At 34.0% G+C, this 25650-nt stretch overlaps 1 long non-coding RNA gene and 1 pseudogene across 1 annotated transcript; one reads left to right on the forward strand and one right to left on the reverse strand.

Annotated features, from left to right (window-relative positions):
* Positions 1–7687: 7687 nt before the first annotated feature.
* LOC138336546 (uncharacterized) lies at positions 7688–8950 on the reverse strand. The gene is made up of 2 exons (XR_011210439.1): positions 8883–8950; positions 7688–8174 (listed from the first exon to the last, which is right to left on the reverse strand). It is a non-coding gene; the product is annotated as an uncharacterized lncRNA (long non-coding RNA).
* A 2051-nt stretch (positions 8951–11001) lies between these two features.
* Positions 11002–15418, forward strand: LOC138336550 (tripartite motif-containing protein 2-like; annotated as a pseudogene).
* Positions 15419–25650: the final 10232 nt, after the last annotated feature.

The following is a 25650-nucleotide window of genomic DNA, read 5'->3' on the forward strand; positions in this document are numbered from 1 at the left end:
TAAGATTTGTGATTTCATTTCCGGACGTTACATAATTAATGGTTTCAGACATATTTTTAGTCGCCATATCACACATTTTCACTATCGCCACATAGAGGCTGATTGTTTGCAGCATCAAATTTAATACAATTTAAATCTGGATAAAATAATGACAAGCGACAATGTTATACTACAGTCGTCTTGTATTATTGTCATCGAGGATTTCGCCCATATTTGCTCTATATAATCATACAAATACAAAATATATGTTAAAACACCAAGATGAAAGGTGGACATGGATCAATTAGTTCAACTGGTATGAACGATTTACTCCCACTAAGCACAGACATGTTTGTGTACCACGGTAATCCAGGTGTATAAAACGAAAATACAAAAGGATACAGAAAGTTAAATCTTATAAAAAAAAACAAAGTGTATGTTACTTTTATTTTTGTTGATCTGTAAAGGTTCTCTAATCCCTGTAAAAATAGGGGAGTATTTGAGGTTCATTATACATTTACACAAGCTTATATGAAATGTGCACTAATAAGGTAATTTCATTACTTTTAAAGGAGGATAAACAATAATTTTAAGATGATTATAAGGCAACATAAACGAACTTTAACCCCTTAACTCCCAAGAATTTTTAGTAGAGTTCTCGAAAATCTGACATTTTCTTTCAAAGTGATTTTTCACCCTTTTGCAGCAATATTTTTGGTAATCAACCCATGTATATTTAGAAACTTCAGATCACAAGCTTTTCAAATTTTGTAAGAAAAATGGTGTTTTCACATTAATTACGTTACCATAGCAACCGAAATTTTGGACTTTTACAAAAAAGTTAAAGTTTCTTACATTTATAACTCTTAAGACAATGAAAGTTATCTAGATGTTAATTTATCAACCTAACAATCAAGTATATTATTGCAGAAGGGTTAAAATTTTTATCGAATGCCATAATTTTAATTTAATTTTGAATATTACCATGGTTACCAACAAAATTAAAAACCGATGATTTTTGAAAATGCTTAAATTAGTGTTTCACCTGTCTTGCTTCATCTAGAGAAAGTTTGTTCTATATTTAACAGGCTTGGTAATCTTTTACCTTTCGTATTAATTTCGAAAGAGAACGTGGTCAGAATTGGTTTCAAATCATTAATCTTTTGCGTAAAAATTGTTACCATGGCAACCAAAATATAAACTACGAAAAAATGCGATTTTACACTGATAGAACCATTTTCACGGGCTTCCAGTTTACTAAAATATCGAAAAAAAATGTAATGTGTTGCAAAATCGTTTGTTTGACATGTTACTGTTTATAATATTAAATATTTATATTCATACTCAGATCATTTCAATTTTTTGGAGCGCCAAAAACCAACATCATAACCTGTATGTCATTGTAGCAAGCTGGCTTACAAATATTTATCAAGATGTTTAGATAATATATCTACATATATATTTGTACACAATAAAAAATGCAATGCGGTACTCTCATAGTATACTGCAGTAATTTGTAACTTACCAACATTGTATAATGCCAGTTTCATTAGTTTATCCACACAAAAGTATCAATATCCATCAAGATAATAAATGAATACAGAGTAAAAGACTAGCAGACAGCTTTTGTTTTTTCTTGACAAAATTTGTGTATTCTACATGTACTCATAATAATTTGCATGTTATTTTTTAAAGACAAAAACGCATATACATATTTTATATTTGATAGAAATACAAACCATCTCTATTAATCATTTATTATCTGTGTGTTCTATGTCCAGTTCTATATTGCTTTGTTACCAAAAAGACAACCTTATATATATATATATTATGGTGGAAGCCCTCACTTTTTCCCAGATATACATCTATATACATTAGCAAAAAAATGCATCGTACATATATGTGTATATGTGATGTATACCTTGTCCATATTGTAGATACCATGTAATGTAGTCGCTAAAACTGTCTATATTGTTAGGCTTTTTTTAATGAATTTTTTTGTCTGTATATTTGGCAAAATAAAAAAGAAGCCTAATAATATAGGCAGGTTTAGCGGACTACATGTAATGCACATACTTGTGTGTTATTGACTCTTGACCATATTGTAGATACACTGCATACACTGTGTACATGCATGTACATACATGCATATTTGAAATGTCTTGGCCATACTGCAGATACACTGCATACAGTGTGTACATACATGTATATGTTATATGTCTTGACCATATTGTAAATACACTGTGGTGTCTACATATACATGTGTGTTATCTCTTGACCATATTGGTTATACAAGTGCAATGTCTACAAACATGCATATGTATATGTGTTAAATTATGTATTGACCATAGTGTAATTACATGTACACTGTCGTGTCTATACATGTGTATGTTTTATGTATTTACCATATTCTATTGTAGATGCACTGCAATGACTACACATGTATATGTCTAATGTCTTGACCATATTGTAGATACACTGCAGTGTCTACAGATATATGTGTGTTATGTCTTGACCATATTGTAGATACACTGCAGTGTCAACAGATATATGTGTGTTATGTACTGACCATATTGTAGGTACTCTGCAGTGTCTACATATATATGTGTGTTATGTACTGACCATATTGTAGATACACTGTGTGTCTATACATGTATATGTTTTATGCATTGACCATATTGTAGATAAACTGCTGTGTCTACACATGAATGATACGCTGCAGTGTTTACATATATGATTCATATCTTTGCCATATATGAATGTTATGTCTTGACCATATTACAGTATCTACATAAGAATGTGCATTGCATGTACTATGTCGTATTCAGATTGTAGACACACTGCAGTGTCTACCTGTATATATTTTATGTATTGTCATACACGTATGTGGTCTTTGTTTAGTCATACTTGTGTGATAACAATGCCAAAGGATTGACTTCACTTTTACTACATGTGCACTTTTGATATAGCTATGAATAAATCCATAAACATGTATCTGAACATTGTTTTCTGACATATGCTCTTTTTACAAATGATTTGCTAAAGATAAAAAAAATGTATTATTTCAACAAGAAACAATTCAAAAATCATATATGATTATTTTAATAAAGAAAGCAGAAAGACATGATGAAAATGCTGAGTCTCATTACAGGGTTATGTTAAATACATCTGACCCCTTTCCAAATTGTAATTTTAAAATTAACTTCCCTACATTTGTGTAACATACATGTACATTTTTTAGCCTAATCTTTTTCTGGACAAATATCAATAGTATCTCTATCACAAAGCATAATATTTTACATTTGTGTCAATTGAAGCATGAAGAACTTTACAGGCAAAATATGTTTATACATTTTGTATCTCTGCTCAAGTTGCCCTGTCATTTCCCATCAGAAAACCATAATTTGGATTACATGTAAATGCATATGCAGTATAAAGAAGATGATGTATAAGATTCAGTTGACTCGTTTGTATGATCAGACAACCTGCATTTTTATTTTTTTAGTGCAAATAGTACATTGCATGTGTCAATCTTTGATTTGAGATTAAGAGCAGAATTTTTATTGATTCTGAATCTATCTGTACTATACATGATGTACATGTATAGGTATGTATATGAAAGGTGTCATTATTCTAAATGATTGTATCTCTGCAACGTTCACTACATAAGTTACATGATCTATCCAAATTGGAACTCTTTTTGAAGAATTGTAAAATATCAAAACATAGATTCCTTTGTTTTCATTTCATATGTTTTGTTTACATGTCAATAGACTATTTTTGCTAAACTGTACTGGATTAATTAGTTGACCTCCTCCTGGAGGACATTTCTAGTTTGTATTTGAAGAACAAATTCATTACAGTAAAATTTGAAGAATCATATTTAAAAAAAATTATATATAAAAATGATCTGGATATTAAATATCATTATAGATTATCTAATATATTTTGTCATTGACACTTGAATTGTTTATTTCCATTACTTGTAATCAGTAATTTTCTAAATATCAAACAAAATGTGTATATTCAAAATAAAGATAAGATATCATAGTCAGTATTTGAAGGTCAAAGAGTAAAGTATTTACATACAAATATAGGCCCTGCAGGTAGGGCGTTAGAATTGTATATAATGGGTTGTACTTGCTACCCCTATTGCATGATCGTAAAAAGCGACTAAATTTAGGATCTTATTTTTCTCTTCTTCCTAACTGACTTTTTCTTTCCTAATGCCTCCCTTGGCACCGCCTCACTTTTGGCCTTGAGTTGAGCGTTCGCCCCTGTGAGGAAGGCTCTGGGTTCTGTCCCCTGGCCGAGACACACCAATCTAGTATTCCAATCCAAAAAATATGTATGGGTATATATATCGTATCAATGTTTTGTTTATATTCACACGGCATGTACATGTAGCTTATGTATATATGTGTTTAGTTCTATTGGTATTGATACAAATTAATATTTACGATGAGGTTACGGCATATTAGGTACAATGTATGTTTCGTATTTTTGTGTTCAGGAAACTTCGCATCGTGTCCGGCATACTTACACGCATGCACATTGTACATGTGTCACGTACGTACAGTAGATCTACATGTATATCGGCTGATAACACAACCATGTTAATTAGGTACTCAGTGATTATGACAGTGTCACTCATAAGATGTCCTAGTCAATCAATACTAACAATTTAGCTATAAACATGCGGGCCACCATAGAAAATAATCGGCGTCGGACACGTGTGCTTCAATACATGTAACTTTTAGAAATGAAAGTCCGGGGAAATCCCCGTTACTATAAATAGTTTTATCTGTCGTCGGCAAGATTTATTTGCTGAATTAATTTATTTTTTGAATACAGTCAAAGAAATCACTGTAAACATGTTTCTTGACATTTTTACGTAAGAGTTTAGAGTTTTTTAACTGCAAAATTGAGGACCATTATCCGTGTGTTCTGGTAAAGTCGCCGATCGGTTTCGCACAGGTGCTTGTGAAACCGATCAACAAGTCGTGGGATTGAGCAATTTTCTGTGGATGCATCTGTTGATTTATGGAGTCGTTGTATTGTTAATATGGTATGTTATGAATGATAGAATTGTGTATATTGTTCAGTATTTTCCTGACTTTCATCGTATCTATAAGTTATGCCAGATTGGTGAGAAAAAATGGTTAAAACTGACCACATATTGCTATGTATCGCGTAAAACCACACATCACACGTACTTTTTAGATGAAATCTTTGTTTTTGAAAAAAATGTTTGTAGGTATTGCAAGATAAATATAAAATTGGGATACTAAGTTATCAACAGTATGAAGTTCAAGCATTATTTTTCAGTACTTTTTGATTAACAAGGGATTCCATATCGGGTCAGTGCACTGAATGTTACGCCGACAGAAAGACGACGTCATCAATTTAAAATGTTCCGTTTTTCAGTCTGCATTTTTTTAAACTCAATAAAACATCATGAAGACATTGTTAAATGAAATTTTTTTAAGAACACAAAATATTACTTGTTATCTCTAGTTTTAGCAGGTATAATCAGTATCTCGATAGCTCCTAAAATAAGGGAGTTACGACGATTTGTTCAACACCGACACGTTATTGGCGTAGTTTGGCGTATCTGGGAGTTAAGGGGTTAAAAACATTGTAGATTGATAACACACTTCCGGCGTAGAGAAACGTGACAGCCCCTGTACTGGAAAACAATTATAACTAAATAAAGCAACACCTTTGCAAACTGTGACATGGTTTAAAACCGTCGATTTGTTGCTTTGGAACTGATATTTTTATTCTTTCAGGCTGAGGCTAGGATTCTAACATTTTAACATCAAAGCGTCTTCCTTTCTCTTATGTACGATGCATCGCGATTGTGTATCCGATCTTGTAGACACACTCTGTAACATGTTTTATCCTTAGGATGTACTATAGGATGATGTGGATTGTCCTGAGTAGTGTCATGACTGATGTTATGTCATAGTCTCAATATATTCTCTGGATGGTTTCAGATAGCTGCGATGACGTAGCTCTGAATGACGGACAGAATATTTCTGACGGATGGCATTTCCTGTTAGAAATGGAGTGAAGGTAGGGTATGCTTATTCGTTGTAGGTTTCAGACATACCTTTGATCTACGAGATGACGACTTAGATTTTGATTTTGGTGTTATCCTTTGTTGGTTTTCTTTTCGTTTTCTCTGTATTATGACACTGTTTATATACCCGTTTTAGGGATAAAATTAATTCCGGATAATAGCAAGTTTTTACTGTCCTAGATATATGATTTTGTTCTTCAAACGTGTCCTGCTGTTCTGTGACAACGGTCTCACATCTATCGAACAATGTACGCACTGCGCCTAGTTTCTGATTAATAAATGGTTGGTATTGAAGTTTATATATTTTATGTGGGTCTTTTCCCTATGTATCAATACTTTTTCGGTCTTCTTTTCCAGGCATGTAGGAAAGCCATAGTGCCGTCGGTTTCTTCTTCATAAATGAGTTCGATGTTATTACTGGCGTCGATGGTGTTGATATGGAAGGTCAGCTGATCTGGATTTTTCCAGATTATCGCACAAATATCACAAGATATTAGGCAAAGAGTAGTAAGGTCGAGTTATCTTCGGCCCATTATATAACGGTAGAGCATTGTGATGTATGTACACAGACTTCCGACATTGAGCATACATCTTTGACTTTCATTTCAAAGACAACTCGTACACTTTTACACCTTTCTGTTCAAGTTTATGCTGCCTTGTCCTTTGTCTGAGGAATGTAACATCGTATACATCGTATTAGACATCGAATCGACACACACATACAATGTTCACTGGTTCTGTAACAATATCATTGTATAATTCATGCTTTCCAACACGAAGAAAATTATTAAAAATAACACTGTAAATATTTTCTCTGATTGCACTAGCAGGCTGATTGTTGGAAACATAATTTAACACGTGATGTGTTTCAACTTAGAATGAAAAATCGACACTGACAAACTATTGTATAGAAAAGATCGTCAGCATGCAGGGATTCCCTTAACATTTGGTTTGTGTACCTCAAGATACAAATTGTTTCTTAACACAGAGCCGAAAAGTCATCACGTGGACATGCAAACAACGAATTACGAGATTTAAGATAATCAATTAGCTCCAACTCAGTTCAGGTTAGTTTGTCCCTCTATGATTGTCTTGGTAGAGCGAATGAAAATATAAACCTTGAAGTACGAAGGAAATGAAAGTATGTAAATTATAATCAAATAAAGAATCTATTCCTATGTTGTTGTCATGTAACTGTTCTATAATCCAAGGAATCAATAATAATGATTATGAAATTGTCATCTTTGACAGACACGTCTTCTTACACGGTCAATTCCATATTTCTACGTTACGTATTCTTCAGTTATATTTGAGAGTATGTTTGGAAATTCTTTGCTTGTTGCATTAAGATGGTTCGATGGTTCTGTATTGAGCTTCGTCCAGACATGTTCATATCTTGACTGTACACTTCATGATCATAGGCTGAGATTTAATATACATAATGTTGTATCCCAACATACGGATGGTTTCGCTGGTATTGTAGTTGATGAAATGTTAGTGTTGTCATCAAAAAGAAGATAAATCCTAAAAGTTATGGTTGCCATGCTGACGATGAAAATGTTTTACTGGATTAATTGTGTAAAATTCCAAAATTCTGATGCATTTTTCAGAGTAAACGTCATATATCCTTGAATTCTTTCTTAGCAAAATTATGAAAACATCAATTGATCTCCGTACACAATCGTTTCACAGAACATGCATTGCTTACAATAATCAAATTAATGTGAGTTGTGTATTTTCGTTATCTATCCAACTCGTCTGCGTTTTCACCTTCAATCCCCAAATCACTTTCTCCTTTGTCCTTCATTGTCTTAACGTTTTTCGTCCTAAAATGTTTTGATTCATCGTTGCTCTTTGTCATAACAAGTATCACCTTCTCTGACAAATGCACTTGTTTTGTCTATACCATTTCCGTCCACGATTTCTCTACCCCGGCGGTAAAGGGGTCGAGACACACGCCGACAGAAACAAGAGGTACCCGTGTGACCTTTGTACCCAAATATTTCATAGCTCACGTGCCTTGGTTCCTCGTCAAAGTGGGCGTGGCTATTCACGAATCCGAGGAGGTCAAGCGATTGACCTGACCACGGGCTCCATCTGGTGGACACCTCTGAAATATAAGCCATACTTTTTAAAATCCAGACTTTTTCCAAAATATATATGTTTTTCAACAACGCAATAATCGTATCAAACGAACGTTCAAAACATGTTATAACAAAAGAAAATTAAAATGCATTGTTTTAATCGGGGTTCTTGATATGATTTAAGATACTGACTTTAATACAAATGGTTTTCATCAATAATGCAATTTATGCAATTATGCAAATTAATCATGAAAAAGCTGTAATTGCTTTACAAGACATCTATGCAAACCCAGCGCAATTAAAAATACATACGAAAATGAGTTATTGCAACGCAATTGGAAGGCTAACATGTATGCCACATTGTATTAGACATTCAGACTTTCTAAAGCCTTTTTTCACTCAAAAATTATTTTAATGTTAAAACATTCCTCATATACAATTGATTTAAAACAACAAGAAGATGTTAGACAGAAACTGTATCAGAAAAGATATGGTTCTTGATATTTTATTAAGATACAGAATTTGAAAGTATTCTAACTCTGGAAAATAATAAATTGAGTGGCTGAAATGGAGAAGAATTATTATTTTTGATAAACATACCTATAACAGGTTTTTGGTAATAAGATCCCCAACAAAAGCACAAACAATTAATTATACACTTCCAGGATAAGAAAATCAAGCAAAAACTTTTTCCATATCAAAATAACAACAAAAATATAAAGTGGCCTACGTACCCCGGTGTCCTCCTGTCTCCCCGTGTCTGTCCACAAAGACAACCCCGGCTATATTTATACCATGATAGTAAAACGACTGGTGTACGATTTCTGACGTCATAGTCAGATTTATTTATAGATAATACTTTGCCTCGTCAGCAGACGACAGGTATACGACGTATACTTACTGTAAACAAACGACTAGGATTTTGTTTACAGACTAAAACTACGACCTGGGTACGTTTACACATTGACACAGACGACGGATAGGGGTAATAATGTAATGATATTCCAGTTAGCGGACGGTTTATAATGATGTTACTCAGTTAATTGACGGTCTATATACGTGTGTGTAAGGGTGTCAGCTAGTAAACAATACAAATATTACTTAGAGGTTATTATATGACAATTTTGATATCGCACCCTTTATCAGCCCGAGACCGCCATATCAGCCCAAGGGCCGCAGGCCCGAGGGCTGATATCAGGTCAAGGGCTGATAAAGGGTGCGATATCAAAATTGACATATCATAACCTTTTTATCACACATTTTGAAAAAAAGAGAAAGAAATTTTAACAATTTAAAAACATGTATTAAAACGTATTGATCGACCGATATTCCACTAGTCATAATAGTCCAATTTAATATTGAAACAGTGGAAAAACTTCATTACATGTACATGTATATGTTTTTAACAAATACATAGTCCCTGGTTAAATGAACGAAGTGAAACATATATTTTAAGCAAAATTAACAAGATCCTATTGAAGGCTAACTATCACTTAAAAAATGATAATGTTCAACAAATTCCGGCAAAGCGGGTTCATTTCAGAATGATCAGTTTTACAACGGACATGAATTATGAATTCGACGGGAAAATTAAACTACACGTATTAAACTGTCTAATTTATTCCTGTGTCTCTTCTTGTTGACAAACGCATGTCGTTGATTTCATTTATACCGAATACATTCTTTTCGTGTTATAATTATGTGAATTGCGATGCTTTGTTTTCGGCACTGTGGACAAAACTCATTTCAACCTGATCTTACTTAAGACAATATCTCCAGTAAAATCATCATGAAACAGACTATTTCTGATTTCTGATATCTTTCTCAATACGTTTATCCGAGAGCTATTTTGAAATTGAAAATTGTATCCGGTATTCAACTTATCGTCTGTAGGAAAATGAATCGAAGCGGCAACTTTAAAATCCGGAGTGAAAACCCCGGATGACGTGATATCAGCCCGGGCCGATAACTTATATCAGCCCGGGCCGATAACTGATATCAGCCCGGGCTGATAACTGATATCAGCCCGGGCTGATATCAAATTATGACGTCATAATGTGATATCAGCCCGGGCGCTGATATGACGGCACGGACAACACTAATATCGCATGGGCAAAACGTTCATTATCAAGGACAAAAGTGTGATAATTTACATTATTATGTTTTATTTCATTTTAGTTCTGACATCTGAAAAATAGCTTATACAATTATTGAAGAAGTTAATAATTATGCTGACCTCTGAATCCGATATTATTGCATCAGATATATATATGATATATTTTTCAATTGCGATTGTCAAGGGGATATAACTCAGTGGTAGAGCATTCGACTGCAGATCAATTACAATTTAAACTTAAATTTAAATTAAAACCGTCGTCCTTCCAGGGGTTACTATCACTGTCGTGATATGCATCCCTGGATTATGTCATAGCAACACTGAATGCTCTGTATGCGATCACAAAGACAGGTAAATTGTAGTTAGGTTTTGTTTGTTTGTGTTTTTTTTTTTTTTTTTTTTTTGTCATAGAAAGTATTGAATAATGGTACACTGTGGTTGACCGTATGACTATGAAGTTGGTCGTCGCTGTCTCTGTAATCTTCAGTAGAAATCTCTACGGGCCTGTGATTGGTCAGTTTTTTGCTATGACATATTCCAGGGGCGGATACAATGAAAGAAATAGCAACTCCTGGAATGCCGAGGATCCATATCATTATTGAAACAAAAACTTAAAGTTTATGAAAAACAATTTACCATGTCAGAACATCTATATAGATAGCTCGAAATGTAAAATTCCCAGTGTAAAACTATGTAAACAATGTAGGCCGTGGTCTGCAATGTAGTGAAGATAACATCCGGACCTGGTGTCAGTCCATCTGTTTTGAATATTAGAATAGTCCTGATGGGCGTTACGATTTCACGAGGAAGATAAACAGATAAAATGCGGTCTTTTGTGTAAGCAAAGAAAGCTGTTTGGAGTCGGCCTATCTGTGAGGTAATAATTTAATATCGACATGTTATTAAAGAAGTATGAATACTAGGATACTAAAAAACCTAATATTAGAAAAAAATTAGGGAAATTACATTGTTACTTTAAACCACGAAGACAACGGTGTACTTATATAGGCTAAAACGAAAGTAGACAATGGTAGTTAAAGAGAAAGCACTAATTTGCATAATGAAAACCATTTAATCGTTGTATCTTAGTAGATAAATATTAGACCCTATATCAATTATTCGTTCATATAACGTTATGCTAGGGTATTTGGTGTTACTTTCGTTTCTTATTGGTTTAACATTGAGACAAATATACCTCTGTGTATCTACAGATCGTGTATTTACAGATAAGATACAATGTACTGGGTGACCTAACTGGGATATCAAAACGTTCTGACATAGATTCAATTTTATGTTTAGATTGATTATTTGGGTAATACATTATGTAAGTCATATTTCACTACGTGATTTCGTTTGAGGTTTTTAAAACATCGATCTTTTATTTTCGACATTGCCAATTTGTCGTGACTGATTTAAATACAGTTAAAAGTATCATTATCTTGTGAATCTAATACCGGAAGAGGAATTTAGATAAGATAAAAAAGACCATGCACATTTCTGAGATGATATGTATTAATATTTATTAGAAAGGGCAACAGGTACAGAAGAGGGTAATAGTGACACAAGATGTCCATATATATACACGTGTAGGAGTCGGTTTATAATTGTATGTGTTTAATTTATTTACCGGAAACACAGACTAAGATGTTTGATTTGGGATATCCCTGGTAATGCTTAAAACTTAAAACATATTTGACCACAAATCCTGGTGCCATGGCAGATTTAAAACTGAAACACGGGGATCATCCATCTGTTTCATTTCGTATGTTTTTGAGTTCTTTTGATTGGATGCATGTCACAATAAACATAAAACAAAAACGTGATTTATTTGATTTTAAATGTGCTTCACAAAATCTGAACATGCAAAAATGTTCCTGCTTTCGTGTGCTAAATGTTTTGCCTCAAATATACTGTAGACATTTCTCTGAATGAAAGAGTACATATTGGATTAATATACATGTAATTATCCCATGAAATGTTTTGCATGTTTCACTAGTGGCATATGTTACAGTAAGCGTTTTGAGAGGCATACACCAATAACAATAAGGATAAAAATGGCTGTCTCCGCGGATACTTTTTCACAGCATATTTTGATTTTCTAAATAATTTCGATTCTACAGTGCTTGTGATAAAAAATAATATATGTTTATGTTGTTCATTTCACGAGATTTTATTTAATTAGTCTTGTGATTTTAAAGTTTGAATAACTACGCGTTCAAGATCCTATATCATATCACTATTTTGACTTATAAAGTTTCGTTTTAGGTTACCCAAACAACAACTTAATATGGCGGAAGGTGGATTTGTTCAGGACCAGACATCAGACAATGCCGTCGGTAGTCCATCTCTCGACACTTTGATGCTTGAATGTCCTATCTGTCTAGAACAGCTCCGACATCCCAAGTCCCTCCCCTGTCTTCATTCATTCTGCCAAGAGTGTCTCGCTAGCTACATCATCAATGAATCGTCAGGTAAGATGGCGTCGGCGTCTTCTTTCTCGTGTCCGGTATGTCGTAGGGACACTGAGCCGTTAAACCAGTCAGAAGACAAACAACGTTGGGCCGAACAATTTCCTACCAACAATCTGGCGGTAGAGATGATCCAACATTTACAAAATACAAGCACGCTGATCATGTGTAAACCTTGTGAGAAGAAAGGAGACATTAACATTCCGGCAAAGTTTTGGTGCGAGCAAAACAAATCATACTTCTGTGAATCTTGTAAAGTCGGCTTCCATGACCTGTTTCACGAGAATTGTGAACCCGAAAATATCACCAAAAGGAACAAATCAGCCACAATTCGACGTAAGATGTCGGCTACTGGGTGTGGTAAACATAAGGAGAAACTGGAGTATTACTGTGAGGATCATCAGATCCTTGGATGTCACAAGTGTATCATCGTCGATCATCGGAAATGTGAGGCGGTGACATCAGCAGACGATTTCCGGGACAAGATACAAACCACGAAAATTGAGGATCTTCTTACTTAACTTCGAAAATGCGTTAATTCCATGGAGATACTGATAAAAGATGTCGAGGAACAGCTACAGTCCATGACAGAAGACCAAGTCACCGCACTAGAAAGTTTAATAGATCTACGTACGAAGATTAACGAGCGGTTTGATGTACTTCAGAAAGAACTTACAGACAAACTCACATAATCATTCAAAGAGGAGAAGGAAACCTAGATATATCGAGGAAGAAGTGTGAACGGCTGATGTTCGCTATGCAGAAGACTCTGACGTCATCACAGGATCCCGGCCTGAAGGAGGACACCGTGGGAACGATCAGTCTGTTCCAGAGAGGTCAGGCGGAGGTCGAGTCGTGTAAGGGACTGATACAGGAGTTGGAGAAGTCGTCAAGGTCTACCAGTCTGAGACACGAGTATAACCCTGACATACTCACATTGGACACAAAGACCAGTCTTACCCTGGGGACGATACTCGTCCATCAACAACAGAGGAAACTACCGACTGCTGTGGTATGTAAGCCATTGTCCGAACGTCAGTTGAAGATGACCAGAAAGATCAACATCAAAGTTCCCACTGACGAGAAAGACTGTACTCTGAATGGAGTAGTCCTCCTGTCTGGTGGTCGTATTGTTGTAGGAGACCATGCAAATCACAAAGTAAAACTATTTACGGAAAACGGTGATTTTAAATGTGATATAGAAATAAGTGAACAATTGTGCGACCTTTGCCGTGTTGATGACAACACCGTGGCAGTGACATTGTACACAGATAAATCCATATGTACAGTCAATGTAACGGATTTAACCTTGACCGTCCTATCTAAAATAAAGATTCAAAACGTTACTAAAAATTGTTTTGGTGTCACATACAATAACAACACGTTTGTTGTTGGTACAGTAACATCACTTTTCAGTGTACCACAAAATGGAGGTGAAGCTACCATGCTTCTTAAAATTAAAGCTAAATGTCTGCATCTCGCCAGTGATCAGAGGGATGGACGTGTCTTTGGCAGCATCCACACCTCTGACCCTGACGCTGTAGCCGTCACCCGACTGTCTGACGGGACACACACAGATGTACTGAAGGTCGGGGTCGTGAAGGATACAACCGGTATAGACGTAGACCGGGAGGGTAACGTGTATGTTTGTGGGTGTAACTCCCACAACGTCATACAGATGTCTGGGGACGGAACCAACGTCAGGGAACTGCTGACGTCATCAGATGGAATAGAACGACCAAGGGCGATTTCCGTGTGGGGGGATAAAGTAGTGATCACAAATGAATCAGAACGGAACTTTGTTCATTTGTTTCAGCTTGTTTAAAGAAAAGAAAGTCATACAAACTGTACTTGTATACTATTTGAACATGAAAACATTGAGGGAATATTAATATGCAGTCTGTAATCGCTGTGTTATTTTGTGTTGTGTTGATATCTACACGGAAATAGTGAAGTTGACGAATTAATCATGATACCAATTATGTTGGAAATCTTACATTACAAGTCATATACATAGTGCTGTTACATTTTATCGGCAACATAGCAGTAACAAAGCAGTAAAGTACATGTATTGACTGTTGGATAAACATATAGTAGTGGAATTTTTTCACACCTATCATCTGGGATATTTTTCAGCAATTGCATTGTGATATTAGTTATTTACAAATGACAAGCATGAAAAAATGTAATGAACATTTACGAACAGTATGAAAAATGACAGAGGTAACCTATCATCTGGGATATTTTTCAGCAATTGCACTGTGATATTAGTTATTTACAAATGACAAGCATGAAAAAATGTAATGAACATTTACGAACAGTATGAAGAAAAAAAAATTTCCAGGTTTACAGGTGCTGTACATGAATTTATGAAAACCGCAAAAATTGACCGTACAATTCCATTATTGGTGAGGAGGATAGGAAAAGGTGGGATAAATATCGAAGCTTCTCTTGAAAACGCCAATTATTTGCAACTTTGAGCACTTATATTTGTAATCCGTTACTTAATGAGTTATTTCTAGTTTAAGACGTTAAGTATGACCAATATGATATATTTAGAAATGACTTTTCAATATCGTTTATAAATTGAAGTATTCGTATTCAGTCCATTTTGTAATTTAGTGCGAAATAGTTTTTTAAATTAAAGTCCATTCAAGTAAAAAAAAAAAAAAAAAAAAAAAAAAAACGATGATAATTTATAATTTAGTTAAGTCTATCATAACACGTACACACGTAGATATCTCAGTCAATCCATCATCATTTAGGACCTTCATACCACCAGATTGTTTCTGACACATTTGTGCAGCATTACGATATTTATATTTAATTAATTGTATTGATTTTAAGCTTTTCATCAGTACAAACAAAACCAGTAGTGATACAAAGACATTTTATCATGAATTTGGTGGAAAAGGGGAAATAAACGAATTATTGATTTTTTTTTGTCAACCTGTTCGTGACCTTATCAATTATGGTTATTATAGGTATAATGCATACTTATATCTAATCAAGTCACCTCTGTTTAACTGCATCACAATAAATTACTTTTAAAGCTAATAATTTTATTATCAACTTATTGGAAAAGAGATAATCTCGGAGCAATATTATCTCTTTTCGTCATTCCAAAGCTCTTTTAATCCTAGAATACCTAAGCTTCAGTCATTATTTGGTCATAGAGTATTGACCACCTTTGAGTGTATATTGGAACGATGTGCTATTTTTAGATCCCCATTTTAAAATTGGATCCAAATTTCTCGAAACAAAAAGCGCCGACTTATAATCACTTTTTTCAGTTATTATATGTAACTTAGTTAAAAGTCCGTTTTTGACTTCCGTCATCCAATTTTATGGGAATCTTGGCCGCATAGCATAATAACATGACTTTGTTGATTCTTAAAACAGTGTTATATCTGATCTTTAATAAATGAATACCATAATGTAACAAATTGTTTGAGTTAAGAATAATTGTTTCCTGTCTATTTGCTACATAAGATAATTTTGTAACAGAATGATATTAAACAATCATATATTCATTATCCATTTTTTGATGATCGAGACCGGGGAAATTCAGAAGAAATTCAAAAGTAACTGTAGTAGTTATATAGAATAGAATATTCAGGGATTATACATAATTGACTCACTTTCGGCATGGTGCTGTAGATCTACTCCAGTCCGTTGTCGTTCTAATAAAATATCAGACTTGTTTTAGCGGTAGTTTTATTTTAGCGCTTTCCGATATGATATAATTTAGAAGTGACTTTTCAATATTGTTAATATCATGAATTATTTGTATCTAGCTGTTTTTTTTGTGGTTAGTTACGAAATAGGTTTGAAGTGAAGTCCATTTAGAGAAGAACGCAGACTTAGATAAGTTTTAGTTAGCAACTATCGAAGTATGGCGGTTTGGCAATGCTTAGTGTCACAGAACTGTTAAACTTTCACTTCTAATCAGTTAAATATTTCTACCGGTGATTTTTTATAACTTAGCAAAGACTGACATAACACGTACACACGTAGTTATCTCAGTCAATTAATCATCATTTAGGACCTTCATACCACCAGATTGTTTCTGACACATTTGTGCAGCATAACGATATTTATGTTTAATTAATTGTATTGATTTTAAGCTTTTCATCAGTACAAACAAAACCAGTAGTGATACAAAGACATCATAAACTCATTGGAAAATGGGAAATAAACGAATTATTAATTATTTTTTCTTGTCAATCTGTTCGTGACCTTATCAATTATTGTTATATGTCATAATGCATGCTAATATCTAATTAAGTCACCTCTGTTTAAAGATGCTTCACTTTGGTACATGTGCAATCAGTACTTCATTCCATATAGGATATAGTGCCATGGAATGTATTCGGGATGCAATTAATTGTATTTTGTAATTTTTATTTGAACTAACATTAGAAGCTCAAACTTTCCAATAGTGGTAATGGTGTAAATCGTCTGCTCTTGTTTTTGATGGTGAAACAATACTGTTTATCAGCGTTGGAGCATCTTTAACTGCATCACAATAAATTAACTTTAAAGCTAACTTTTATATTATCAACTTATTGGAAAAGACATAATCTCGGAGTAATATTATCGCTTTTCTTCATTCCAAAGAATGTGCTTGGAACGATGTGGTATTCATCAGTTATTATGTAACTTAGGTAAAAGTCTGTTTTTGACTTCCGTCATCCATATATACATACCCCTGTCGTTCTAATGAAATATCAGTCACAAGCATGTAAGTTATCTCCTCTTCCCCGGTGTCATCATCTGTGCAAACTAGCAATGTGCCATCCTCGATACCTCAGTTTTTTTTACAATTGTTCACTTTCCTTATCACTGAAGGCAGTTCAGGAGAAAACAACTGATCAATCACAGACTCGCACAGACTTCCTTTGACTATAACATGTTACATAGAACGAAACCATAAGTCAACAGTTTACCGATTACATCCACAGAGCTTTCAAGTTTGCTGTGACCTATTCAAAGGGTGAATACAACGACAGTGATAGTAACCCTTGGAGTCTCGAGGATGGTACTGTGACTTTGTATTGAATGTGCCGTAATAATATCAACATTAGGAAAGTTCAATCATTTATCAACTATAATATTGTTTAGTCTCAACCATGATATTAAATATTTCAGTGGAGCTCATTTAATTGCTTCTTGATTCTGAAGAAATCTGATAAGATATGCCATTTCTGGTATTATTTTTATCACTTTCTCATTGATCTGTCTGTGTGTCTGTCTGTTTTCTTTGAGTTTGTCGTCCGGAAATCTTGTCTATAATTTCAATGAAACTTAAAAGTGATGTTTTGGGCGGTGTGTAGATGTGTAAGAAGACTTTATTTCATGACAACTTTGATGACTAAGGAAACCAGATCATTACAAAGACTTTGCATTTGTCAATAACCCATTAGTCTTTGGACCAGTGTTGCAAATAACATGGTTACAGTGGAAATATAACGGAGGGCACTGACAGGTTAAAAAATTGATAATATTGAATTGATCTGATAATTGCTATATACAGTAGTTGTTTTAAGGATGAAAAATAGAACGGTCATAGTTTTCAATACATCAGATGACATTTTGATTTTGGTTTATAGTTATACACATGTTTTGCTGTCCCGTAAACTCCTCCTATGTTAGTTGCCGTGGTAACTAGGTCGCTATAATTCATATGTATTGCATTGCAATATATGGATGCCTAATAAAAATTCTTGATTTCCTCCCCTGTCAGAAACAGACAAGAATTTCAAAATCTTTATGCATTTAACATCTACGTAAGATCTATGTATTGCCCAACCTACACATTAAACATTTGAAACTGATGCACTCTGAATAACCAACCATGCAGTAGGCTCTGAAACATTCACCTTCTGCCCGGATGGAGATTTTCAATAATATATTTTAAGTTTGATTCTGCGGTTCCTATAGTGGTTTAAAGGGTGACAATTACAATGACACTGGTTTAAAGGATGACAATTACAATGACACAGTCCTGTAGATGACAATTACAATGACACAGTCCTGTAGATGACAATTACAATGACACAGTCCTGTAGATGACAATTACAATGACACAGTCCTGTAGATGACAATTACAATGACACAGTCCTGTAGATGACAATTACAATGACACAAGTCCTGTAGATGACAATTACAATGACACAGTCCTGTAGATGACAATTACAATGACACAGTCCTGTAGATGACAATTACAATGACACAGTCCTGTAGATGACAATTACAATGACACAGTCCTGTAGATGACAATTACAATGACACAGTCCTGTAGATGACAATTACAATGACACAGTCCTGTAGATGACAATTACAATGACACAGTCCTGTAGATGACAATTACAATGACACAGTCCTGTAGATGACAATTACAATGACACAGTCCTGTGGATGACAACAGATGTGACAGGAGTATTAGTCCTTCCATGAACTGTTATGACATTGTCCATTGGTGGATATAACGACAGTGATAGTGATCCCTGAGGTATTGAGGATGCAATAATATTAATAGTTTGGTTTTGGTGAATGACAACAAAGTGTTGTAAGTATTATATACACTAGACTTTATGATAAATAAATGTCTAACTATGTTGGGGTTGGAGAATCATCGACCTATGGTCTGTCAACATTTTCGGCGTCAGTTCATTGCCTTTCGATTTAAGCCAATCTACAGCTTAAGATATCATTAATAGTTGTAAGATTTGTGATATCATTTCCGGACGTTACATTATTAATGATTTCAGACATATTCTTAGTCGCCATATCACACATTTTCACTATCGCCACATAGAGGCTGATTGTTTGCAGCATCAAATTTAATACAATTTAAATCTGGATAAAATAATGACAAATAACAATGTTAAACTACAGTCGCCTTGTATTATTGTCATGGAGGATTTCGCCCATATTTACTCTATATAATCATACATCTCAAAATACAAAATATATGTTAAAACACCAAGATGAAAGGTGGACATGGATCAATCAGTTCAACTGGTATGAACGATTTACTCCAACTAAGCACAGACATGTTTGTGTACCACGGTAATCCAGGTGTATAAAACGAAAATACAAAAAGATACAGAAAGTTAAATCTTATAAAAAACAAAGTGAATGTTAATTTAATTTCTGTTGATCTGTAAATGTTCTCTAATCTCTGTAAAAATAGGGGAGTATTTGAGGTTCATTATACATTTACACAAGCTTATATGAAATGTGCACTAAAAATGTTATTTCATTACTTTTAAAAGGGGATACAAAACCATTTTAAGATTATTATAAGGCACCATAAACGAACTTTAAATACATTGTAGATTAATGTTACAATTCCGGCGTAGAGGAACTTGATGTTCCTGTACTGGAAAACAACTATAACTAAATAAAGCAACACCTCACATGCAAAATAAATTGTAAACTGCCCCCAGTTTTATGAACATTCCTTAATTTTAAGGAATTCATTAATTTAAAATTCTTCATAGAAAAACATTACAGATTTAAGGAAGGCTCCTTAACTTCAGATTTTTTCTTTAATTTTTGTAATGATTTTCTATAGTTTAGGAATGTTCATGAAACTGGGCCCTGCTAACAAACAGAATAAAAACATTAAAATTACTCAATGCTATATGAAAAAGTGAAAGTCAACATGATTTCCCGTCATCACATAAAATTTATAATTTCGGAAATACTCAAATCTTAACATAAAATGTGTAATGGTATTGGTAAACAACCCGTTATAATGTTATGTGTGGCGTTCCGGTGACTAGAACGATGCGTACCCTTTCACTTTCATCAGACCACAAAGGTGTATAAGTGTACGAGCTGTATTTAAAATGAAACTCTAACACCGTTGCCTAATAAATATTTCGGCACTGCAGAGTATACAGTACTATGATGTAGAATTGTAATGGGCCGAAATGACTCTATCTCGCTACTCTTTGTCTAATATCTGATCATATATGTGCGAAGACTGTGTGTCCCCTCGTCTCGATTTAATACTGGGCTACTGCGGCGTATTCACTTGAAGATATCTTTCTCGTTGTCCATTACTCCCAGTCCATCACATGGTTTTATGTGACATGGTCTAAAGCAGTCGATTTGTTGAACTGAAACTGTTGTTTTCTTTCAGATTGAGTCTGGGATTCCGCATTTTACAATTGTTCTTCAAGGCCGACCTCAAAGCGTCTTTCTTTTTCTCTCTTATACACGATGCATCGCGGTTTTTGTATCCGATCTTGTAGACACACTCTGTAACATGTTTTATCCTTAGGATGTACTATAGGATGATGTGGATTGTCCTGAGTAGTGTCATGACTGTTGTTATGTCATAGTCTCAGTATATTCTCTGGATGGTTTCAGATAGCTGCGATGACGTAACTCTGGATGATGGACAGAATATTTCTCACGGATGACATTTCCTGTTAGAAATGGAGTGAAGGCAGGGTATGCTTATTCGTTGTAGGTTTCAGACATACCTCTGATCTACGAGGTGACGACTTAGATTTTGATTTTGGTGTTATCCTTTGTTGGTTTTCTTTTGGTTTTCTCTGTATTATGACACTGTTTATGTACCCGTTTGAGGGATAAAATGATAAAAAGTTTTTATTGTCCTAGATATATGGTTTTGTTCTTCAAACTTGTCCTGCTGTTCTGTGACAACGGTCTCACATCTATGGAGCAATGTACGCACTGCGCCTAGTTTCTGATTAAAAGATGGTTGGTATTGAAGTTTAGATATTTTGAGTGAGTCTTTTCCCTATGTACCAATACTTTTTCGGTCTTCTTTTCAAGGTGTCTAGGAAAGCCATATTGCTGTCGGTTTCTTCTTCATAAGTGAGTTCAATGTTATTACTGGCATCGGTGATGTTGATGTGGAAGTCAGCTGATCTGGATTTTTCCAGATTATCGCACAAATATCACAAGATATTAAGCAACCATTATATAACGGTAGAGCATTGTGATGTATGTACACAAACTTCCGACGTTGAGCATACATGTTTGACTTTCATTTCAAAGACAACTCGTACACTTTTACACCTTTCTGTTTAAGTTTATGCTGCCTTGTCCTTTGTCTGAGGAATGTAACATCGTATACATCGTATTAGACATCGAATCGACACACACATACAATGTTCACTGGTTCTGTAACAATATCATTGTATAATTCATGCTTTCCAACACGAAGAAAATTATTAGAAATAACGCTGTAAATATTTTCACTGATTGCACTAGCTGGCTGATTGTTGGAAATATAATTTAACACTTGATTTGTTTTCAACTTAGAATAAAAAAATAATCTACAACACGGACAAACAATTGTGTAGAAGGGATTCATTCCACATGTGGTTTGTGTACCTCAAAATACGAATTGATTCTTAACGCAAACCGAAAGGTCATCACATCGACATGCAAACAACGAATTACGAGATTTAAGATAATCAGTTAGCTCCAACTCAGTTCAGGTTAGTTTGTCCCTCTATGATTGTCTTGGTAGAGCGAATGCAAATATAAACCTTGAAGTACGAAGGAAATGAAAGTATGTAAATAATAATCAAATAAAGAATCTATTCCTATGTTGTTGTCATGTAATTATTCTATAATCCAACTATAATCCAAGGAATCGATAATAATGATAATGAAATTGTCATCTTTGACAGACACGTCTTCTTACACGGTCAATTCCATATTTCTGCGTTACTTTTTCTTCAGTTATATTTGAAAGTATGTTAGAAATCCTTTGCTTGTTGCATTAAAATGGTTCGATGGTTCTGTATTGAGCTCAGACATGTTCATATCTTGACTGTACACTTCATGATCATAGGCTGAGATTTAATGTACATAATGTTGTATCCCAACGTGCTGATGATTTCGCTGGTAGTTGATGAAATGTTAGTGTTGTCATCAAAAAGAAGATAAATCCTAAAAGTTATGGTTGCCATGCCGACGATGAAAATGTTTTACTGGATTCATCGTGTAAAATTCCATAATTTTGATGCTATTCAGTGTTAAACGTCACTCAGTGCAAATATCCTTGAATTCTTTCTTAGCAAAGTTATGAAAACATCAATTCATCCCGAACACAATCGTTCCACAGAACGTGCATTGCTGACAATAATAAAATTTATGTGAAATGTGCATTATCGTTATCTATCCAACATGTCTGTGTTTTCACGTTCACTCTGCAAATTACTTTCTCCCTTGTCCTTCATTGTTTTAACGTTTTTCATCCTAAAATGTTTTGATTTATCGTTGTTTTTAAGCTCTTTGTCATAACATATATCACCTTGTCTGACAAATGTCACTGCTTTGTCCATACCATTTCCATCCACGATTTCTCTACCCCGGCGGTAAAGGGGTCGAGACACACGTCGACAGAAACAGGAGGTACCAGTGTGACCTTTGTACCCAAATATTTCATAGCTCACGTGCCTTGGTTCCTCGTCAAAGTGGGCGTGGCTATTCACGAATCCGAGGAGGTCAAGCGATTGACCTGACCACGGGCTCCATCTAGTGGACACCTCTGAAATATTAGCCATACTTTTTAATATTCAGACTTTTTCCAAAATATATGTATCAAATTGTAATAATCGTATCAAATTAAACGATCGTTCAAAAAAATGTTATAACAAAAGGAAATTAAAATGCATTATGTTAATAATAAGGTTTCTTGATATGATGTACGATACTGACTTTAATACAAATAATTTTCATCAATAATTCAATTGAAAATTAAAGCTGTAATGGCTTTTCAAGACTTCCATACAAACCCAACGCAATTAAAAACCCAAACGAAAATGATTTGTTGCAACGTAATAGAAAGGCTAAAATGTATTACACATAGGTTTTGAAATTCAGACTTTCTAAAAAATATTTTTCACTCAAAATGTTAAAACATTCGTCATATACAATTGATTTAAAACAACAAGAAGATGTTAGACAGAAATATATGGTTCTTATTTTATTAAGATACAGAATTTATGAAAGTATTCTAACTCTGGAAAATAATAACCTTTACATGTTATTTTAAAATTACCATCTATTAATGAATAGACAAAACTGAGTGGTTGAAATGGAGAAGAATGATCATTTTTGATTAACATACATATAACAGGGTTTTGGTATTAAGATCCCCAACAAAAGCACAAACAATTAATTATACACTTCCAAGATAAAAAAATCAAGCCAAAACTTTTTCCATTTTCAAAATATCATAAAAACAAAAATATAAAGTGGTCTACGTACCTCGTTGTCCACCTGTCTCATTGTGTCTGTCCACAAAGACAACCCCGGCTATATTTATACCATGATAGTAAAACGACTGGTGTACGATTTCTGACGTCATAGTCAGGTTTATTTATAGATAATACTATGCCTCGTCAGCAGACGACAGGTATACGTATACTAACTGTAAACAAACGACTAGGATTTTGTTTACAGACGTAAACCTACGACCTGGATACGTTTACACATTGACACAGACGGCGGATTGGGGTAATGATGTAATGATATTCCAGTTAGCAGACGGTTTATATTGATGTTACACAGTTAATTGACGGTCTATATACGTGTGTGTAAGGGTGTCAGCTAGTAAACAATACAAATATAAATATACATTATTATGTCTTATTTTGTTTTAGTGCTGACGTTCAAAAATAGCTTATATAATTAGGGAAGAAGTAAATAAATATGTTGACCCCTGAATCCGATATTATTGCATCAGAAATATATATCATCTAATTTTCATTTGCGATTGTCAAGGGGATATAGCTCAGTGGTAGAGCATTCGACTGCAGATAGAGAGGTCCCTGGTTCGAACTTATTCTTATTTGTCCCCTTATTTGTATCGTCACATTACAGATCTGGATTAACGCAGATTTGTCAATTCTTGGATCTCTCCATATATCAAGATATGCTCAGTAATATAGAATTATCGCACTTTCATTCCTGTTGTATTATCGATGAAGAATTGTTTTGATTTCTAGTAGTGATAGTATTCGATCTTTTTACTTTATTGTTATATAAAAAATAATGACTAATTTCATAATTTGACATCAATGTTTAAGTAATTAATTGATTAATCGTGTCATATACTTCTGAGGTAACAGATAAAAAATGTATTTCTAATGTTTACTATATCAAACGAAATTCATCATTGTATGGTAGCAAAATTGTAAAATGGACAGGGCTCTGCTAATGTATAACATGGATAGATATATAGAATCGAAAGTTAAAATCGAAAGAAGAAAAAAGTTCAAAAACTTAAAGTCTTTACATTCTTTACATGCTTATTGATTTAAAAATCACTACATCCAATGCTTATTTGCTTAATGCTGTTTATCATGCGGGTGATAATTAAAAGTAAAATAAGTAAAAACAATTTTTGATTTCAAAATTTGCATATTGATAAAAATCCTAGCATTAAAAAAATGTATTCGTCATTTGTTTCTTTATATCATTAAATAGCAATACAAGCATGGCTACTATACGTGAGTTCTATTACTGTCTTTTCGTCACTGAATGAGTTTCACGGACACTATGACAAGTGTGCCGGATTACACACTCAAAATGTTCAATGGAAATAACACAAGACAACCATTGTTAAAAATATCGACGATTTTAACAACGTATCGACCTCTACACTCTATTGATATCTCAATAGGAAAATGAAGGAAATGATCGTCTATTACAGATCACGTTTATAATATCAAACTATAATATTATAAACTAAAATGGTAATTATACATAATTAATCTTCATTTATGTAATTTCACAAGTACGCCCTTGTTATTAATGTACTATAGCATTTAACTATTAACTCGAAGATTTCGTGGAATGCAAAATAAGAATGTAAAATATTCCGGACTAGATTAATTTATGACCGTGTTTGTTTGT

Source organism: Argopecten irradians, chromosome 12, assembly GCF_041381155.1.
Source record: "Argopecten irradians isolate NY chromosome 12, Ai_NY, whole genome shotgun sequence".
Lineage (NCBI taxonomy): Eukaryota > Metazoa > Mollusca > Bivalvia > Pectinida > Pectinidae > Argopecten > Argopecten irradians.